The sequence below is a fragment of the Bubalus bubalis genome, chromosome 21 (assembly GCF_019923935.1).
Source record: "Bubalus bubalis isolate 160015118507 breed Murrah chromosome 21, NDDB_SH_1, whole genome shotgun sequence".
NCBI classification, from domain to species: Eukaryota; Metazoa; Chordata; class Mammalia; order Artiodactyla; family Bovidae; genus Bubalus; species Bubalus bubalis.
In genome coordinates this window covers 42,195,202-42,217,380 of record NC_059177.1, presented here as the reverse complement: position 1 = coordinate 42,217,380, position 22,179 = coordinate 42,195,202, and the positions used below count along the sequence as shown (strand labels likewise).

The window sequence follows — 22,179 nt, the reverse complement described above, 5'->3', positions numbered from 1 at the left end:
GGACTGACTAGACTAGAAGTATGCCAACTACCCTAGATTATACCCGATTACTATAAGTATACCCTGAACACCCTCTGGAGGCTCAGCCCTTGGAGTGCCACATGTTGCAGAAGATGAGGGAAAGGGATATATAAAGATAAAAGGGGACATGTAAGTGGTTGGACCCTGGCCACCTGTGTTTCAGGAGCAGTAGATTTATTCTCTGGATTTAAACTGGAGGAGACTTGAAGTCAGTGACATTAAGCAAAGTAGAGTGAAGCGGCAAGGCAAGGACTGAAACAGGAATTATTGATCCATTTACTGAACAGTGAGACTCTCAGCACCATCTCTCATCTGTACTCTAATCTCAGATATCTGACACACAGATATAGTCTCTCCAGTCCTTTACCCCCATCCTTAATACTAAATGGCATTGATTTTTCAAATCTAAGTAAAGATTTGAAGTATCCATTCAGGTATGACCTAAATTAAATCCCTTACGATTATATGGTGGAAGTGACAAATAGATTTAAGGGATTAGATCTGATAGAGTGCCCGAAGAACTATGGACGGAGATTCATGACATTGTACAGGAGGCAGGGATCAAGACCATCCCCAAGAAAATGAAATGCAGAAAGGCAAAATGTTTGTCCGAGGAGGTCTTAAAAATAGCGAGAAAAGAAAAGATGCGAAAGGCAAAGGAGGAAAGGAAAGATATACCCATTTGAATGCAGAGTTCCAAAGAATAGCAAGGAGAGATAAGAAAGCCTTCCTTGGTGATCAATGCAAAGAAATAGAGGAAAACAATAGAATGGGAAAGACTAGAGATTTCCTCAAGAAAATTAGAGATACCAAGGAAACATTTCATACAAAGATGGGCACAATAAAGGACAGAAATTGTATGGACCTAACAGAAGCAGAAAATCCCATGGATGGAGGAGCCTGGTAGGTTGCAGTCCATGGGGTCGCTAAGAGTTGGATACGACTGAGCGACTTCACTTTCATGCATTGGAGAAGGAAATGGCAACCCACTCCAGTGTTCTTGTTTGGAGAATCCCAGGGATGGGGGAGCCTGGTGGGCTGCTGTCTATGGTGTCACACAGAGTCGGACACGACTGAAGTGACTTAGTAGTAGTAGTAACAGAAGCAGAAGAGATTAAAAAGAGGTGGCAAGAATACACAGAAGAACTATACAAAAAAGATCTTCATGATCCAGATAACCACGATGGTGTGATCACTCACCTAGAGCCAGACAACCTGGAATGCAAAGTCCAGGGGGCCTTAGGAAGCATCACTACAAACAAAGCTAGTGGAGGTGATGGAATTCCAGTTGAGCTATTTCAAATCCTAAAAGATGATGCTGTGAAAGTGCTGCACTCAATATGCCAGCAAATTCGGAAAACTGAGCAGTGGCCACAGGACTGGAAAAGGTCAGTTTTCATTCCAATCCCAAAGAAAGGCAATGCCAAAGAATGCTCAAACTACCACACAATTGCACTCATCTCATAGCTAGTAAAGTAGTGCTCAAAATTCTCCAAGCCAGGCTTCACCAGTGCATGAACTATGAACTTCCAGATGTTCAAGCTGGATTTAGAAAAGGCAGAGGAACCAGAGATCAAATTGCCAACATCCACTGGATCATGGAAAAAGCAAGAGAGTTCCAGAAAAACATCTATTTCTGCTTTATAGACTATGCCAAAACTTTTGACTATGTGAATCACAACAAACTGTGGAAAATTCTTAAAGAGATGGGAATACCAGACCACCTGACCTGCCTCCTGAGAAACCTGTATGCAGATCAAGAAGCAACAGTTAGAACTGGACTTAGAACAACAAACTGGTTCCAAATAAGGAAAGGAGCATATCAAGGCTGTATATTGTCACCCTGCTTATTTAACTTATATGCAGAGTACATCATGAGAAATTTTGGGCTGATTGAAACACAAATTGGAATCAAGATTGCTGGGAGAAATATCAATAACCTCAGATATGCAGATGATACCACTCTTATGGCAGAAAGTGAAGAAGAACTAAAGAGCCTCTTGATAAAAGTGGAAGAGGAGAGTGGAAAAAGTTGGTTTAAAACTCAACATTCAGAAAACTAAGATCGTGACATTTGGTCCCATCACTTTATGGCAAATAGATGGGGAAACAGTGGTCAATTTTATTTTTTTTTGGCTTCAAAATCACTGGAGACGGTGACTACAGCCGTGAAATTAAAAGACACTTACTCCTTGGAAGAAAAGCTGTGACCAACGTAGACAGCATATTAAAAAGCAGAGACATTGCTTTGCCAGCAAAGGTCCATCTAGTCAAAGCTATGGTTTTTCCAGTAGTCATGTATGGATGTGAGAGTTGGACTATAAAGAAGCTGAGCGCTGAAGAATTGATGTTTTGAATTGTGATGTTGGAGAAGATTCTTGAGAGTCTCTTGGACTGCAAGTAGATCCAGCCAGTCCATCCTAAAGGAAATCAGTCCTGAATATTCATTGGAAAGACTGATGCTGAAACTCAATACTTTGGCCACCTGATGCGAGGAACTGACTCATTTGAAAAGACCCTGATGTTGGGAAAGATTGAAGGTGGAAGGAGAAGGGGACAACAGAGGATGAAATGGTTGGATGGCATCACTGACTCAATGGACATGAGTTTGAGTTAGCTCTGGGAGTTGGTGATGGACAGAGAAGCCTGGCGTGCTACAGTCCATGGGGTTGCAAAAGTCAGACTGAGTGACTAAACTGAACTGAGCTGAAGAATTGATGCTAAAAAATATTGGAACAATACCTTCAAAATTTTAAGAGTCTGTGCCCATGCTCTTAAGAGATTAATCAAATAGGATAAATCAAGTAGGTAGAATAAAAGTATTTTTCAGATATATATGTATTCCAAACACTTATCTTTCTAGGAGACAGTTGGAGAATGTATTTTAACCAGAATAAGGGAATAAACCAAGAATAGGAAGACACTGAATCCAGGAAATGGGTTTGAATATAGGAGAATTTCAAAAGCAAATTCAGCATACATCTACACAACCAGGACACAATTAGGTCTAGAGTGCAGTTAAACATAGATTGGAAGAGGGGTTAAAAGAGATGGGACTAAAGATGAATTCAGATGCTCATAGCTTTTGAATCATGCATATATTCAATAATATTTCGAGAGACTGCTAGCAGTGTTCCATCCTTCCATTTTCTTTTTACTGTACTTGGCTTTGTTCCCTTTTTCCCCAAAAGGGTCAGACACGCTTTAGTTTAGAGAAGAGAAAATAAATATTTTTATACTTATCTTTTCATCTTTCTTTATGGCTTCCATTTTTAATATAAGAAGTATTCCTTCTTAAATGATATAATCAAACATTATCAGTGATTGGAGTGATTAGCACATAGTTTTTTTTAATATTACAATTTGAATCATTTTTCATGGACCGTATTAAAGAGTAAGAAAAAAAAGCTACTAACATTTACATGAATAAATCTAGGTGATTTTTTGTTACCTTTTATTTACAAATATTTTAGAAGTTTAGTACAGTATTCTCCAGATTGGTCCCTAACTTGGTAAATTGGAAAGACTGATTTTCCATTTTTATGGGGAAAAAGAACAGTAACCACCATTTACAGCAAGGAATTTGCATTAAGCAATGCCTTAAAATAATTTTGAAAGTTATTTATTTACATCTCAAATATGACTTCTTTCTAAAATGTTCAAATTCTCATTTCACAGCTGCAATTAAATGACTTTTTAGGATAAGGCTTCATTTGGCTCTATTATGTTAATAATCAGCTAGATGATGTATATCTTTTCCATCCTTATGTACCCATGAATTATTCAGAAGTGTTCTCTTGCAAATGAACAGTAGAGAAATTCAGTTCCCTTTTCCCCCAAAAGGTTCAGACACGCTTTAGTTTAGAGAAGAGAAAAAGAGAAAACGTAGATTCTTTCCTTTTTAGATCTTTTAAAATTCATTGAACAGTCAGAAATTACCTAAAAACCCAAAAATGAGAAAATGCCCAAGTAAACTATAATACTTCTACATGACAAAATGATGCAGCTCTCAAAAACTGATTGGAAAGGCAACATAGCTATATGGAAAAACGTTTACATCAAAAAATAACCAAAAAAAGAAAACCTTTGACATAAAAATGTATGCACATGATCATTTCAACTGAAAAATAGTCATAGAAAAAATTCCAAAAAATACAACAAAATAGTAATGACAGTCATGTTACTACAATAGGTCTATAGGTGATTTGTTTCCTCTCTGTTTTCTGAATTTTCTTTAACCTGATAGTATCTTTATGATGAGAGAAAGCAAAACAAGCACACCCTTATTGAATGACTAGTGTTTGCTAGAGACTGGACTGTATGCTGAAGATATAAAGATGAAAAGATATGCATAGCGATATATAAGATAAATCAAACATTGCCTGGTGATACTAAAATGTATTCTGTCAAATTACCACAAATTTTATTGATATTTTGTTAAGGAGAATGTTAAATACCTAGTAGGTGCTTTTCATGTGTCCCTTGTCCAGTCAACTCGACAGTCATATGAAGAAGGTGATTCTATTTTATAGACAGGAAAGTCGATCATAGAGAGGCTGTGTAACATGTCCAAAGTGACATTAGTTAAAAAGAAACTGAGTTTGGCCTGATTAAAAGTCCATCCTCAGTCATTTAACAAGAATGCATTAAACACCGACTCTGTGTTTTAACTATGGAGATTGCTCTAGATTGCTGCTGCTGCTGCATCATCGCTTCAGTCGTGTCCGACTCTGTGCAACCCCATGGATTGCAGCCTACCAGGCTTCTCCATCCATGGGATTCTCCAGGCAAGGACACTGGAGTGGGTTGCCAATTCCTTCTCCATGCTCTAGTACTGAAATGAGGAAATCAAACACCTTGTCTTCCTGGAGTTTGTATTCTAGTGTGAGAAGACATAAACAACAACAACAAAATTTTAAAATGGTATATTAGAAGCTAAGAATGCTTTAGAGAAGACTAAAGCAGAGAAAGGGGATAAAGTTGTGGAGCAGGGAAGGAGGGGTTGCAGGTCTGTGTAGGATAATCAGGGAAGGCCTGGCTGAGAAAGCAAAGTTTGCGTTGAGGCCTGAAAGAGTTCAGGGATTGATCCAACTCTGTGAGAGAGCTTTTAAAACAGGGGAATGGTAAGCATTAGGGTTTTGAGACCAAGGAGACCAGCATGCAACAGTGAGGAGAGGAGAACAAAATGAGATAAAGGAACAGGAAGCCCGAGACTTAGAGTTTTGTAAGGCAGGAAACCACTGTGGGTTTAAGCAGAGGAGCTGCTTTATCTGACTTAGTTTTGAATGGGTCTTTCTGGCATGCATGTGCAGGAAAGCCTGTAGGGAGACCTGAGAGGAGGTAGGAGATTGATTAGGAGGCTACTGAAGTGAGAAATGATGGTCAGCTGTACCTGGATAGGAGAGGAGCAGTGGTAAAGGACACCCCTGCCAATTCAGGAGACACTGGTTTGATCCCTGGGTCGAGAAAATCGCGTGGAGGGGGAAATGGCAACCCATTCCTGTATTCTTGCCTGGAGAATCCCATGGACAGAGGAGCCTGGCAGGCTATAGTCCATGGACTCTCAAAAAAGAGTTGGACATGACTGAGGACTAAACAAACAAATGCCAAGAACTATGAGAACCAGAGCTGTCAAGTTAGTCTGTTTCTTGCATTTCTGGCAGAAAATGAGTGTCACGTTTGTTTCATCCCTAATAGCAACCTGTAATAATATGAACACCTGTATGACTTCACTAAGTTTCACCAATTTTAATATTTTGTCACATTTTTAAATCTCTCTCCATATTTGTATACATATGTACACACACAATATGTGTATGTTTTATGAACCATTGGAAAACAGGTTGTAGATACTGCAGTATCTACAGGTCGTAGATACTGCAATACTGCATCCCTAGTCTCATGGGGGATGCAGAATAGCCCAAGTGGACACTGTGCATACAGTGGGTTTGTGTCACAGCTGAGGGCCTGCAAACTTAGGAAACCCCAGTCTAATGGACCACGTGCAAACTTGCCTAGCCTTTGCTTTCTTTGGCAATGTTATCTGTGTTATTCTGGGAGGCAAACAGACCTGTCCTCTGTTTTAGAGTGGACGTTATCACTATCTTCCAAGGATGTTTGCTACACAAACCTTCTTGAAAAGATAGTCCAGGACAAAACCTACCAGTGTCTTCCCTTGTAAAATTGGCAGAAGTGTAATGGAGAATTGTCTCCCAAAAAGAATATAGTGTAAAGTGGCTTAATTCTGGAGGTATTTTTCAAATAGAGTCCAGACCAGATGTGATATGTAAGAGAGAGTCCAGAACAAGGCTATGGTTTTTGCCAAGCCCTATAGTCGGTTCTCCAGGTATGGTGGCAAATGAGATATTCCCTTGGAGTTTACCTCCACACTGAGAGGCAGACCCGAAGTGGCTATACATGCCACATAAGTGAAATAATTAACTTATATTACATATAGTTTCCAGGGATTTCATTTCTGTTTAAAAACTTGTGGTTTTATTTAAACAAGATAAAATTACAGCCAGCCTAGAAAGGGAGGGGCAGATTAGGTCCCATCCATGTAGTCAAGTGTGCTGCCCTCTGGAGTTAATTTCATCCTTGTCATCTTTTTTTTTTTTTTTTGAGAAATACTTTTCTTAAATTTTTGCCTTTTTTTAGTAGATACACTTAGCATTTATTTTTGTCAGTAACCTAGAGAGGCTTAATTTGGAGAAAAGACATTAAAATTGTAAAAGATTCTATTTTAGGAACAAAATTATTTTACTCAACTTGCTTACAGACGTATTTGGAGGTTGACTGTAATGAGACATTGTCATATGTGGAAAGCCATCATTGATTTTATTTCTTAGTGGTTTCTTGTGTATCTCTACCAAATAGAATAAAATCTCTGAAAAGGAAGTTTGTTTTGTTTGTGGACACATTCTCAGCTCATAGAATATTGTCTGGTATACAATAGGTGTTTAATAAGTAGCTTTTAAATGAATATATGATATATATGTATTATTTTGTATTTTTCTTAAACAGATTTATTTCCCTAGTATTAATTTCATTTGTAGATGTTTTAATGTCTATTAACTTTTTATTTCTTTTTTGTACCATTGCAGTTCGTTAAGTATTGGGTATTTAGATGTTTCCCAAATGTTTACAGTGATACAGAATAATGAATGTTTTTATGTATATTAACTTTTTTTTAATTTATTTTTTATTATTATTTTTTAAATTTTATTTTTTTTTAACTTTACAATATTGTATTGGTTTTGCCATATATCAACATGAATCCCCCACAGGTATACATGTGTTCCCAATCCTGAACCCTCCTCCTTCCTCCCTCCCCATACCATCCCTCTGGGTCATCCCAGTGCACCAGCCCCAAGCATCCAGTATCGTGCATCGAACCTGGACTGGCAACTCGTTTCACATATGATATTATACATGTTTCAATGCCATTCTCCCAAATCATCCCACCCTCTCCCTCTCCCACAGAGTCCAAAAGACTGTTCTATACATCAGTGTCTCTTTTGCTGGCTCGTATACAGGGTTATTGTTACCATCTTTCTAAATTCCATATATATGTGTTAGTATACTGTATTGGTGTTTTTCTTTCTGGCTTACTTCACTCTGTATAATCGGCTCCAGTTTCATCCACCTCATTAAAATTCCTTTTGAATTGTCTCTTAAGTATAAACTCAGAGGAATGAATCAGAGATAGTAACATCATCATTACGTTCCCTGCATGTTGTCTTTTCCAAAAGGGCAGGGACAGTTTTCACTGGACAAGTGCCCCTGTTTCACCTCAACCTCCACTCCATTAGTACTAGTGGCGATTTTTCTCTTAAATCTCTCCCTCTTTGCAGGCAGAAATAGAGGATCAAGTATGGTTTTATCAGTTTTTACTTCTTGTCTCTTGATGCTGTATATATTTCCATGTTTATTAATTTTTTCCTCTGATGTGAGCTGTCTGTTCATACACTTTGCCCAGTGAGCTGCTTGTTAAATCATCTAGTTCCTAAGTTGTAGGCAGAATGAGGACATTTAGGTTTTCATGAAACGTTCTCCTTGGTGGCGGGATTGTCTCAGATGGCAGCTCCAGGTGAAGTTCTCCTGGTGAGGCTGGGAGGCAGGAAGCTAAGAGAGGGCCTCTTTGAAGCTAACCCCCCGGGCATAGAAGATTTCCTTGCCTGGTGAAAACCTCAAGCTACCACCATTTGGTTACATTTCCTCTTTCAACAGATATCTATGGGGCTTTCTGCTTTGTAAATGGAAAAGTAAATACCCAGTTATATTGTGTTGTAAGTATGATACAAATGGGCAAGAGAACATAATGAGGAAGGGATGTGTGCTCGAAAGCCTTACTCAGTCAGCGGAGTCTTTCTGAGGAAATGGCGCTTAGCCTGAAACACAAAGGAAGAGATATCCATAAGGTTATCTACTATGGCATATCTCTGGTAGAAGCACAGTGTGAAATGCCATTACTCTAGCCTACAGGACCAGCCTGTTCAGCTGAGTTGTAATATCCTGTGGGTCAGAAAGTCGCTTTCATCTTCATGCCACTCCAGATGATTGTGCTAGGTCAGAGAGATGAAAGAATAATGTTCCTCTTTAAGTCCCTCACACGCCCGGCCGCTCAGTGATATATAGGAAATAACCTGTGCTTATTTGAGACTGGCCATTTAGTTAGATAACCTCTGCTTGTCTGAGGATCAAATAATAAGATAATCGCTGTGTGTCTTTTCCTCCCATTCTTTCCATATGATTGAAATGGTTACAATCATCAGAATTCAGACGGATTCACTTTCTCCTGATTTTATGAATCATGCTGCAAGAGCAGCTAACACAGCATAATACACAATACAGCATAAGGCAGTCTGCATAAAAGCAATCTCAAGTCACATAAATGCTTCATAAAGAGTCCCTATCTGTACACAACATCTCCTACAGTATGCAGGAAAAATGATAATCAGTATCTTATAGCTGACTTCATTTGGTTTTCTGACTTTGATTACTTCTTCTGTATTTTGTCTTATCTGTTTACACTTACACTTAACATATGGATACTTGGGGGCCAGGTTGGTCCTTTAGAGGTAGGAAGGGTTTGAAGCCATCTTGTTATTACTGTTAATTTAAATATTCCTATAAAAGTCCACACTGTAATGAAGCAAGAATACTGCCAAGTGTAAAATAGGAGATTTTATTTTTAGAACATTTATCAGTTTATTTCACATTCCACATGTAACTCTCTCTCTCTATTATAGTCTGTAATGTCTGAGGAAGCATGCGTGTATAGTCCATTGACAAGAAAAAAATATGGTCTCACTGGTAACTGCAAACATTCTCAGAATCCGGTGCACACGTGTGTGCTCAGCTATGTCCGACTCTTTGCAACCCCATGGGCTGCAGCCCACCAGGCTCCTTTCTTTATAGGATGTTCCAGACATGAATCCTGGAGTGGGGTGCCATTTCCTTCTCCAGGGGATCTTCCTGATCCAGGGATTGAACCCACATTTCCTGCATTGACAGGCAGGATATTTCACTGTTCTCATTGCACTCTGTTAGTCTGTTTGAGTCCGTTTTAGCTCCCTTCTCCCCACACATCTTCCCTCATCCCTTCTTCTTTTACTCGTCTGCCCACTCCATGTGGCCAGAGCTGGGAAAGCTACTGTTCCTGGGTCTATTCTGGAAGGCAATGAGGAATCAGAGTTGGTGGCAGCTCAGAGCCTTCCCTGGGATTTGGGTTAAACTTTTCAGATTCTATGGAATGGAATCTGGTATATAAGATCAGTCTCTCTGGTGTTACTAGCACAACCCTCATAGCAGAAGTCTGATGTAACTGTGTCAAAAAGGACCCTGTCTACTGAGAGGGAGGCAGAGGAAGAAAAAAAAAAAAAGGTGAAGGGGACAGAGAACCTGTATCTGTCATAGATGATTTGCCAGACTTCTTTGAAGTCGATGAATTCCTTGGTAAACCTCTCAGAGCCACTTCACCAGAAGCACATCTTTACTAAAAAATGCTTTTTAAGTTCACACAAGGTAATCACAGTTCCATCCTAGCAAAGAAATTTAGTGAAGCAAGCACAATCAAGTTATTCGCACAATCAATAAAAATGACTCGGGTACTTATCTTTTCTCGGTTCTCTGTAATGTGTGTAAAAGAAATTATTAATCCAACAGCAAAACATAGTTTTACTCCATAGGTGGGAAGAAAACAATTATTCTTAGAAGCTGCTATTTGTTAGTCTGAAAGAGTCATTTAAAATCGTAGTTGCACTGATACAGCATGGTTAACTTGACAGCAAAAGTAACCACAAGTTAAGCTCTCACACACTCTGACCAGCTCTCCAGGATGCCGCTAACTGCAGACTTCCCAGTGGCATTCTCAATGATTCATCCTCGTATAAAAGACAAACTAAACACTGAGCTATATTCAAATCTTAATTCTTTCAAGTTTAATCCATCATTAAAAAATATACTGGTGAAACTGTCTAAACCTTAACATTTTGCTGCATTAAAACTAACTTGCATTAAGATAAAAGTTACTTGTCTAAATTGTTGAAATATGTATTCATGAATGCCTAATTTTCTAGATTTTTCCTGAAAATATATTAAAGTTATATCATGACCAAGAATTTGTATGCATTTATCTTGTAATTATCTTAATTACACTAAATATCATCATTGCTTTTCAAAGAGACTGCCATCTAGACTTTATATCAAGCTTTTACTCCAGGAACTGAAGAACTTTTTCCTTTGTAAACTATATAAAAAGATGCTGCATATTTTGTACCAAGAAAAATGGTTGTTTTTGTTCCCCCTAAAGTGCCAAAAGAATCTCTTTCATCTCCTGGCATGCTCTCAAGCTCATTACTGCTTCAACATTTGAACTTGTCACCTCTCCAGACTCATCTATTTGCATTTCATCATCTTCTGACAAACCGTAAGGTTTTCTAAAAAAACTCCTTGGATTTTCTGTATAAGTCCTTTTTGTGAGATTCAGAAAGTGAATTTTCTGAATTCAGATTCAGAGATTCTTTAAAGCTAATTTTTAGTAGATTTGAATAAAATAAGTCTATGAAAGGATGACCACACTTTAAATATCTGTCCATATTTCAATTTTTATTAGAACATTTTTCTTTGCTTACAACTTTGACTCTGTTAGAACTTATTTTTTTATCCTACCCCTAAGAATGTGAGAAGATGGGAATATGCCTTGATATCTCACCAGAAACAAACATCAGAAAGCCCTGGGGATCCAGCATTTCCAACACTGCATTCTAGTGAGAAATATATAATTAATTTTAGAATTACTCAACTCATTGAATTTGCAGCTCCTCTACTACCTTAATTTATTTTTTCTCCTTTGCCCACCTTTGGAGAATTACTCCGCTTTGAACTTTTCCTTTCATGTACCTTTTAGGTTCTCTGAGCATGTGGAGAAGGAAATGGCAACCCACTCCAGTATTCTTGCCTGGAGAATTCCATGGACAGAAGACCCTGGTGGGCTGTAGTCCATGGGGTCGTAGAGTTGGACATAACTGAGCAACTTTCACTTAGGTTCTCTGAGTATGGTCCTGCGAATTTCTGGGGCTGTTATTATACTCTGAAGGTGAAGGAAAGACTGTCTTTACATGTGTTTGTTTGAGTGTCCTCAAGCTGGGCCTTCTTCATCCTGAGGACCACAGTACTACTAGGCGCAGTAAATATTGCTAGAATAGGGTTCAATATATTCTGTGTAGCCTGCAGGCAACGTTACATATTCAAAGGATCATTGCTGGGTTCATGTCTTTCAGAGCGTTTCATGTTGACCCCATCCCATTGCATAGCTGGAGCAACCCTCTCTATGAGGAGCAATCCACATTTGCTTAGGTGCTGTGGTCCATGAGGTCGCAAAGAGTTGGACACAACTAAGTGACTGAACTGAATTGAACACCCTCTTTCTGTATCATTTATTTTAATAGATTAGAAGAATACTTCTCTTTGTGGCAGCTCATTTCTCAATTTAGACAGAAGAATATCAGTTTCCAAGCCTTTGGCCTCTTTCAAAGCCTTTCCGCTATGGTTTGGAATGCTGTTTTGAAGATGTGGCAGGGTCAGCTGGAAAAGCCAAGGGCCTATCTAGGTCTTATCCTCAAATTGCCACTGAAGCAAAGTACCTCAGGACTCCTTGGTGAAAGTAAAAAGGTCCCTAAATTCAAAGAAGTATTTCTGGAGGAAATAAGAACATTTATGATGAAGTGACAACATTTTGCTCTCTACTTCAAGAAGTTGAGGAAATATTGCTTTTGTGGGAGACTCTCTCTCTGGGCAGGGCTACAGCTGAGTGGACCACTTCAAACACTTGGGAAAACTTGTGAACAATTGAGAGAAATCACTAAAAATCAAGAAATATTGCCTTGCTTACAAAGATTTCCATTCTCCTTCCTAAACATCCCCAACTCCTTTGATTTGTCATAAAAGCATCTGCTCTGGCAAACGTAATTTCTCTCCACACAACCTGACCTGCATGAAAATGAAAAACAAAGGAACAGAGTTAGACAGGTTTATTTAAAGTTGATTTATTAATTCTCATTAGGATTTCTCTGACATAGAGCCCTTAAGCATAAGTTTATATCCTGTCAACATCCCTTTATAGAGTTTTTATAGTTTAGGAACATTTTCTAAGGGAATTATAAAGAAATAGAAGATATGGCCACTAATTTCCCCTACTAACTGGTGGTGGAAAACATAACTGAAGTGGCTTGAAACTAAACATGTCAATACAACATAATAATTCCACTATGCAATTAAGATAGAACAAGCTCTCAGGTGGCCTAGATGCTCCCAGATTTAAAGAGCTTCATGCTATGCATTGAGGTCTTAATAACCTCTCCCTCTGCCTCGGAACCACTCCATCAGAGTTTCAGGTGCCCTAGAGCCGCTGGGCCCTCAGATTAGGTTCAGGTCCCACAGTGTACGCCTTTCTTTGACATTATGAGGGTCATTTTATTGGCCAGGGAAGCTGCCTCATGTTGTTGGTTTGGAATGATAGTTCAAAGGTGACTTGAAGTATGTTGGATAGTCAACTAGAACACTTCTGTAAGTCTGGATGCTGCTGCACACTTGGGTGACATTTTTGGGGTATTAATTAATATTGCTGTCAAGAGTTTTTATTAGCAATGTTATTTTTAAAAATTCCCTTTGTTTCTCAAATTCCAAATATTATATGAACTTGTGAATAATGCAAATGATTCAAGTTATGTGTGTATGCAGATGTGTATATGCTTTATATGAAAATTGAACAAATCTGTATCTCTCTCTCCTGATAGCCTGAAATAATACATTCCATAACCTTCTCCTTCTGTTTATAAATATGTTGAAGCATACAAGCACAGATTGTTATTGAAATAAAATCATGCTGTATACTATTTGCTTTTTCACCTAAAATTACAGTCTTACAACTCATTAGTCATGGTACTAATATTATTTTTAAGGACTTACCAACACATATATTTTAATTTTCTATAATTGAGATCTTAATACTTCCTGTAGGACATTTACTTTTGATTTTAACTTTTATGATTATTAATGTTGTAAATTTTCATTTCAATAATGCTGTACAGATCACAAACTCTTCTCACATATACCATTTTATTTATTATTAAACACTCTGTGAGATGGTTATTATTACTTCTATTTTACTTGATCAGAAACCTTAGAGAAGTTGACGCCTTCCATGCATCTTAAAGCTAATAAACATAGAATCAAGATTCAGATAGGTCTTGTCTTACTCACTCATCTCTTCAGTTTAGTGCAGTTCAGTCGCTCAGTCATGTCCGACTCTTTGCGACCAAATGGACTGCAGCATGCCAGGCATCCCTGTCCATCACCAACTCCCAGAGCCTACCCAAACTCATGTCCATTGAGTCGGTGATGCCATCCAACCATCTCATCTTCTGTCATCCCCTTCTCCTCCTGCCTTCAATCTTTCCCAGCATCAGTGTCTTTTCAAATGAGTCAGTTCTTCACATCAGGTGACCAAAGTATTGAAGTTTCAGCTTCAACATCAGTCCTTCCAATGAATATTCAGGACTGATTTCCTTTAGGATGGACTGGTTGGATCTCCTTGCAGTCCAGGGGACTCTCGAGAGTCTTCTTCAACACCACAGTTCAAAAGCATCAATTCTTCAGCACTCAGCTTTCTTTATATGCAACTCTCACATCTATACATGACTACTGGAAAAACAATAGCCTTGACTAGATGGACCTTTGTTGGCAAAGTAATGTCTCTGCTTTTTAATATGCTGTCTAGGTTGGTCATAGTTTTTCTTCCAAGGAGTAAGCGTCCTTTAATTTCATGGCTGCATTCACCATCTGCAGTGATTTTGGAGCCCAAAACAATAAAGTCTGCCACTGTTTGCATTGTTTCCCCATCTATTTGCCATGAAGTGATGGGACCAGATGCCATGATCTTAGTTTTCTGAATGTTGAGCTTTAAGCCAGCTTTTTCACTTTCCTCTTTCACTTTCATCAAGAGGCTCTTTCGTTCTACACTTTCCGTCATAAGGGTGGTGTCATCTGCATATCTGAGGTTATTGTTATTTCTCCCAGCAATCTTGATTCCAGCTTGTGCTTCCTCCAGCCCAGTGTTTCTCATGATGCACTCTGCATATAAGTTAAATAAATAGAGTGACAATAGACAGCCTTGACGTACTCCTTTTCCTATTTGTAACCAGTCTGTTGTTCCCTGTCCAGTTAGGACTGTTGCTTCTTGACCTGCATACAGGTTTCTCAGGAGGTAGGTCAGGTGGTCTGGTATTCCTATCTCTTTCAGAATTTTCCACAGGTTGTTGTGATCCACACAGTCAAAGGCTTTGACATAGTCTATAAAGCAGAAATAGATGTTTTTTCTGGAACTCTCTTGCTTTTTCCATGATCCAGTGGATGTTGGCAATTTGATCTCTGGTTCCTCTGCCTTTTCTAAAACCAGCTTGCACATCTGGAAGTTCACAGTTCACATATTGCTGAAGTCTGGCTTGGAGAATTTTGAGCATTACTTTGCTAGCGTGTGAGATGAGTGCAATTGTGAGATAGTTTGAGTATTCTTTGACATTGCCTTTCTTTGGTATTGGAATGAAAACTGACCTTTTCCAGTCCTATGGTCAGTGCTGCGTTTTCCAGATTTGCTGGCATATTGAGTGCAGCACTTGAACAGCATTATCTTTTAGGATTTGAAATAGCTCAACTGGAATTCCATCACATCCACTAGCTTTGTTCATAGTGATGAGTCCTAAGGCCCTCTTGACTTCACATTCCAGGATGTCTGGCTCTAGGTGAATGATCACACCAACATGATCATCTGGGTTGTGAAAATTATCTTTGTACGGTTCTTCTGTGTATTCTTGCCACCTCTTCTTAATATCTTCTGCTTATGTTAGGTCCATACCATTTCTGTCCTTTATTGAGCCCATCTTTGCATGAAATGTTCCCTTGGTATCTCTAGTTTTCTTGAAGAGATCTCTAGTCTTTCACATTCTATTGTTTTCCTCTATTTCTTTGCACTGATCATTGAGGAAGGCTTTCTTATCTCTCCTTGGTAATCTTTGGAACTCTGCATTCAAACGGGTATATCTTTCCTTTTCTCCTTTGCTTTTCGGGTCCCTTCTTTTCACAGCTATATGTAAGGCCTCCTCAGACAGTCATTTTGCTTTTTTACATTTTGTTTTCTTGGGGATGATCTTGATCCCTGTGTCCTGTACAATGTCATGAACCTCTGTCCATAGTTCATCAGGCACTCTGTCTATCAGATCTAGTCCCTTAATTCTATTTCTCACTTCCACTGTATAATCATAAGGGATTTGATTTAGGTCATACCTGAATGGTCTAGTGATTTTCCCTACTTTCTTCAATTGAAGTCTGAATTTGGCAATAAGGAGTTCATTGTCTGAGGCACAGTCTACTCCAGGTCTTGTTTTTGCTGACTGTGTAGAACTTCTCCATCTTTGGCTGCAAAGAATATAATCAATCTGATTTCGATGTTGACAATCTGGTGATGTCCATGTGTGGAATCTTCTCTTGTGTTGTTTGAAGAGGGTGTTTGCTATAACCAGTGCATTCTCTTGGCAAAACTCTATTAGCCTTTGCCCTGCTTCATTTTGTACTCCAAGGCCAAATTTGCCCATTATTCCAGGTGTTTCTTGACTTCCTACTTTTGCATTCCAGTCCCCTATAATGAAAAGGACATTTTTTTTTTTCGGGTGTTAGTTCTAGAAGGTCTTGAAGGTCTTCATAGAACTGTTCAGCTTCAGCTTCTTCAGCGTTACTGGTCAGGGCATAGACTTAGATGGCCCTTAATTTTCTGAGAATGTTTGAAAATGATAATGGGACAGTAGCCCTACTGCATGACATTTGTAATTCCCTTCACCATTGTCAATATCATTACTATTTTATATTTGACCAGTCAGCCTCCAGCAACAGCCATCACCTTATCTACCATATCAGTTTGTTTTACCATGTCTGTTGTATAGACGAGTGGATTCTATGAGGATTTTTCTGCCTTAATTCTTAAAAGAGCTTCCTAGCTATTAACCTGAAGCATTGTTCCATATAATATGTATTTTCACATCTTATTATTTGCTCCTAAACTCGTTTTATCTCATTTTCTCTGGACTGAGCTCAATTTACTGTACATTCGTCCCAGAACCCAAATGATTCATATGAATCCAAGTGCATTATTTCTAATCGTATCTTTCTTTTCACAATTTCAGTTAGCCTGTAAGCTTGCTTTCCATGTATCCTCCAAATTAATAGCAGAAAAATAAACTTTTAAAGATGAAAACAAAGCTTGCTTTTGGCCTCGTAGGAACATAAATATTGGTCTGAGAAACGACTTGGCTACCATCCTGTTGTATCTCAAGGGGAAATTCCTTTTTCTTTTTTTATTTGTTAATGGCAGTATAAAAAGGATTGATTATAAGGCTGAATTTTAAGTATCCAGCCTTGGAGATCTAGCCAGTAATGACTGTAGGAACTTTTAGGCAAAGATGCTGGTAATTAGTTAAAAAAACAGATGCCTGCAGGTCCTTCGCCTATTTAAAAAATTGGATTGTTTGTTTTGGATATTGAGTTGTTTGAGTTTTAAAATGTTACGGATAGTTACCCTTATTCGACATATAATTTGCAAATATATTCTCCCATTCTGTAGGTTGCCATTTTGTTTTGCTGATGATTTCCTTCACTGTGCAAAAAGGTTTAAGTTTGATTCAGTTCCATTTGTTTATTTTTGTTTTTGTTCCCCTTGCCTGGGGAGACAGATTAAAAAAAAAAAAAAACTCTAAGACCAATATCAATGCACATACTGGCTATGATTTCTTTAGGAGTTTTATGGTTTCAGGTCTTACATTTAGGTATGTAATCTATTTTGAGTTTGTGTATATGGTGTAAGAAAATGTTATGATTTTGTTTTTTGTAAGTAACTGTCCAATTTTACCAGCACCACTTTTATTAAAGAGACTGTTTTCCCATTACATATTCTTGCCTCCTTTGTTATAAAATTAAAAGATGCTTTCAATGAAATTAAAAGACAGTTGCTCCTTGGACGAAAAACTATGACCAATCTAGACAGCATATTCAAAAGCAGAGACATTACTTTGCCAACAAAGGTCCATCTAGTCAAAGCTATGGTTTTTCCAGTAGTCATGTATGGATGTGAGAGTTGGACCATAAAGAATGCTGAGTGCCGAAGAATTGATGCTTTTGAACTGTGGTGTTGGAGAAGACTCTTGAGAGTCCCTGGACTTCAAGGAGATCCAACCAGTCCATCCTAAAGGAAATCAGTCCTGAATATTCATTGGAAGGACTGATGCTGAAGCTGAAGCTCTAATACTTGAGCTACCTGATGCGAATAACTGACTCATCAGGGAAAGACCCTGATGCTGGGAAAGGTTGAAGGCAGGAGGAGAAGGGGATGATAAAGGATAAGATGATTGGACAGCATCAGCAACTTGATGGACATGAGTGAGTAAGCTCCAGGAGTTGGTGATGAACAGGAATCCTGGCATGTTGCAGTCCATGGGGTCACAAAGAGTTGGCCACATCTGAGTGACTGAACTCAACTTGTCATAGGTTAATTGAGCATATGAGGGTTTCTTTTCTAGGCTGTCTGTTCTGTTCCATTGATCTATCTCTCTCTCTCTCTGTGCCAGTACCATGATGTTTAGATAAATGTAGCTTTGTAGTATACACTGAAGTTAGGGATCATGAGACTTCCAGGTTTATTTTTTTCTCAGGGAAGACCTTTTCCCACAGAACATATACAGATGGCCAACAGGGCCATTAAAAAGTGCTCAACATTACTAGCTATAGGGAAATGCACATCAAAACCACAATGAGATACCACTTCATAACAGTCAGAATGGCTATTCTCAAAAAGATTTCTTAACAAACATTGTAGAGGATGTGGATGAAAGGGGTATTTATATACAGTTTAAATTAGTACAGCCACTATGGAAAACAGTGTGGAAATTCCTCAAAAAATCAAAAATAAAACTACCACACAACCCAGCAATTCCACTCCTGGGTATGTATCTGGAGAAAACAAAAGCAAATTTGAAAAGATACATGCATGTTAATATTCATGGCAGCATTATTTACCACAGCCAAGCTATGGAAGCAACCTAAGCATTAATGAACAGATTCATGGATAAAGAAGATGAATGGGTAACATTCCACTGTAAATAGTGGCATATTACTCAACCATAAAAAAGGATGAGATTTTGCCATTTGTGAGAACATGGATGGACCTGGAGGGTATTATGCTTAGTGTAATAGTTCAGAAAAAGGTAAATATTGCTTTCACTTATATGTGGAATCTAAAAAGTAAAACAAGCATACAAATATAATAAGACAGAAACAGACCCATAGATACAGGGAACAATCTAGTGGTTACTGGAGGGGAGATGATTGGGTTACTGGAGGGGAGGTGAGTAGGCACAAAATATGTGAAGGATAGAATATCAAATTAGTGCTTTGTACACCTGAAACTAATATAATATTATGTAAACTGTGCTTAGTAAAAACAAACACAAAACACATGCTTACAGAATGTAAGGTAATATAGAAACAGAAAGGGCTGTGGAGATTGAGATATTCAGGCTTGAATCTTTCCTTGCTTTGGCACTGGCTACCTACCTCTTTAATATTGGAGAGTATGGTTAGTTTCTCTAAGCCTCTTCAACTGTAAAATAGGGATAATCCTCATAAGTTTGTTGGGAGCATTAAATGATATAGTTTGCCAGTTACCATCACAATGTCTTGCACTTAGGAAATCTTGAGTATGTGGAAAGTTTAACCACAAGTAATTATTGATTTTAAACTCTTTTTACCTGCAAAACAGCTGTTTTATACCTATTAGACTTACTTACATGCCTAATATAACTAAACAGGTGAAAGTGTGTTTTTAGTCAGATTCTTCTATAAATATTTCTTTTATTTTTTGTCTCTTTTCCTGACAATATAATATTTTCCCTCATTTTTGAAGACACATTTTGGTACAAAAGTCTTCTTAAATATACCTTAATTCTTTCTGTTAAATTAGTAACGATGGGCTTCTCTGGTGGCTCAAATGGTAAAGAATATGCCTTCAATGCAGGAGACCTGGGTTTAATTCCTGGGTTGGGAAGATCCTCTGGAGAAAGGAATAACTGCCTATTTCAGTATTCTTGCCTGAAGAATTTCAAGGACAGAGGAGCCTGGGGGGCTACAGTTCATGGGGTCACAAAGAGTCAGGCAGGACTGAGTAACTAACACTTTCAGTAATAGTAGTCACATTATTAAACTGAATCATCATAGTATTGTAAAGGAGTTACAAAATCCTCCTTCCCATATCCTTACCAAGTATGGATTCAAACTTTGATGACTTATGGTTCAATTGCATAGTTTATTATGGACTTGAAATCAGATTTTACAATATTCAATTAGCAAAAGAAGGTCACAAATTTTCAAAAAAATTTTTTAGTCTTACTTTTTCATTTACTTTGAATCTAGACCTGAGGATCTAGTGTTTTTCTAAATATTTCTTTTGGTTTTAAACTTGATTTGAGTGAGCAGTTTCATTTTTTTTTTTTTTTTTCACATTTAAGGATAGTGGTATAATCCTTTGCAACTTAGTTAGCTACCGTGTTGTGGTTAGTCACTCAGTCATGTCCAGCTTTTTGCAGCCCCATGGACTGTAGTCCACCAGGTTCCTCTGTAGGCTCCTCTGTCCATGGGGATTCTCCAGGCAAGAATACTTGGGATTCTTCCCAACCCAGGGATCGAACCCAGAAGTCTCCCCCATTGCAGGCAGATTCTTTATCAGCTGGGCTACTATATCTATATCATTTCTGAGGGCTGAATAAAAACTATATTCTTGTTGTTAAGGAGTTTACAATCATTTATAAGTCTATATTGGACCAGGTTCTATTTTAAGCACAAGCAGTAGTGGTAAACAAGATAGATACCCTGGTTTTGATGAACTAAGATTATAGTTGGAAAGAAACAGAAATCAACACATAAATATGTGCATAAATAAGAATTTGAAGACAATATAGAGTAAAGTGGCATGAACTGAAGGCCTGTCTTTGAATTGAAACCTGAGTGCTATGGAAGCTGGGAGGTGCTGACCCAGGAAAGAATATTCTAGGCAGAAGGGAAATACTGTGCAATGCTCTGAAGTGGACACAAGATAGTTGGTATGGGGATAAGACGAGTGTACAAACAACTCTCACCTAGACAAAATGTGAATGAGAACTGTGAGGAACTCAAAAAATGCATTTGTACCTTTAAAGTCCCACATACTCAAGGTTGATGAATTCTTCTTCAAAATTCCAATTAAAACATCAATTGGTATTCTATTTTGCATCCTAAGGGAAATTTTACAAGTGCAATAGAAGAAAGAGGTTGTCCTTTCATAAAGGAAAAGACTGATATGCTTACAGATGTGAAAACAGTTTCTAGGTCATATGTACCTTTAGCTTAATGAATTTCAACTGAAATTGAAAAGCCTGAATTTCAAGATTGACTCTAGAGCTTCGACCTGTCACTTTAGTCAAGCTGCATTTTGTCCTGCTACTAGGCAGGAAACGGTATACCTGGAATTATAGATCCTACAGAAAAATCCCTAAGAGTGTTGAATCTCTGTTTCCTTCTCTAAATTGGCATATTCTAAGATCATCAAATTTTGGTACCAGCCTCTATGAAAATAAAGCCAGAAATATTAAAAACAACTATTTTTTCACTCTTGCTCCTCCCCTAATAAAAGACATGTGTTTTAACTAGGTTAATGTTTTTCCTGGTTCTCCAATTATAGTACATCTTCATTTTAAGCATGAATAGCTTACATTTTCATTTCCTGAATTATCAGAGCTGAAAAAAAAAAAAGCAGTTATGTAGTTCAACTGAGCCTCAGTTCTTTTTAAAGAAAGTTTTTCCCCAAGAGAGAAAAGAAAGCAGAAGGATTTGGGGTCTGTATGAACAATGTCATTGGCAAACCTTGTAATGTGTCAAATTTTGAATATAAAGAACTTAACACAAGTAATAATTTTTCTCTAGATTCCTTAAGCAGAAAGTTTTAACACCAAGACAGAATACAAACTAAAAGTCTCCTCACCTATATTTCTTCCTCTACTCACCCAGGAAAAACAAACCATATGTGAGAAAAAATTTGTCCTCCTACTTTAATACATTAAAGCATTATTATCTCATTCTCTACACTGTATTTTTTTTATTCTCAACATGAGCATTTCTAAGCAAGGTTGTAGAATAACTGGCATTAGTGGAGAGTGAAATTAATATTAGATACTGTAGTAAATAATTGTTTATTTTAGCTGAACATTTCTGAGGTAGATCATTTGTTATTACCAAAGAAATCCAGTTTGCCAAATGTATTTCCCTTAGAATTAAAAAAAAAAAAAAAAAAAGGCAGGTAGAATCTGAAACAGTAGTGAATTATATAGATACCGAAAATCAGTGCATCTGTGATTTGCTCCTGGCTGCGGTTGTGACACAAGAGCACAGAGCTGGTTTTCACTGGTAGTTGAAAGTCTGATACAAATAGGTAGAACTACATTTTGCTTTTGTTGCTAACTGGCAGTTATAGAAGGTCATAGAAAATGGAGTCATGGTCGTGGAGCTGAATCTGTAAGAGGGATT

General features: G+C 37.9%; 1 long non-coding RNA gene across 1 annotated transcript in view; it reads left to right on the top strand.

The window, feature by feature from the left end:
* Positions 1-22,179, top strand: part of LOC102410187 — a 113,615-nt gene that overhangs the window by 90,963 nt on the left and 473 nt on the right. The window lies entirely within an intron of this gene.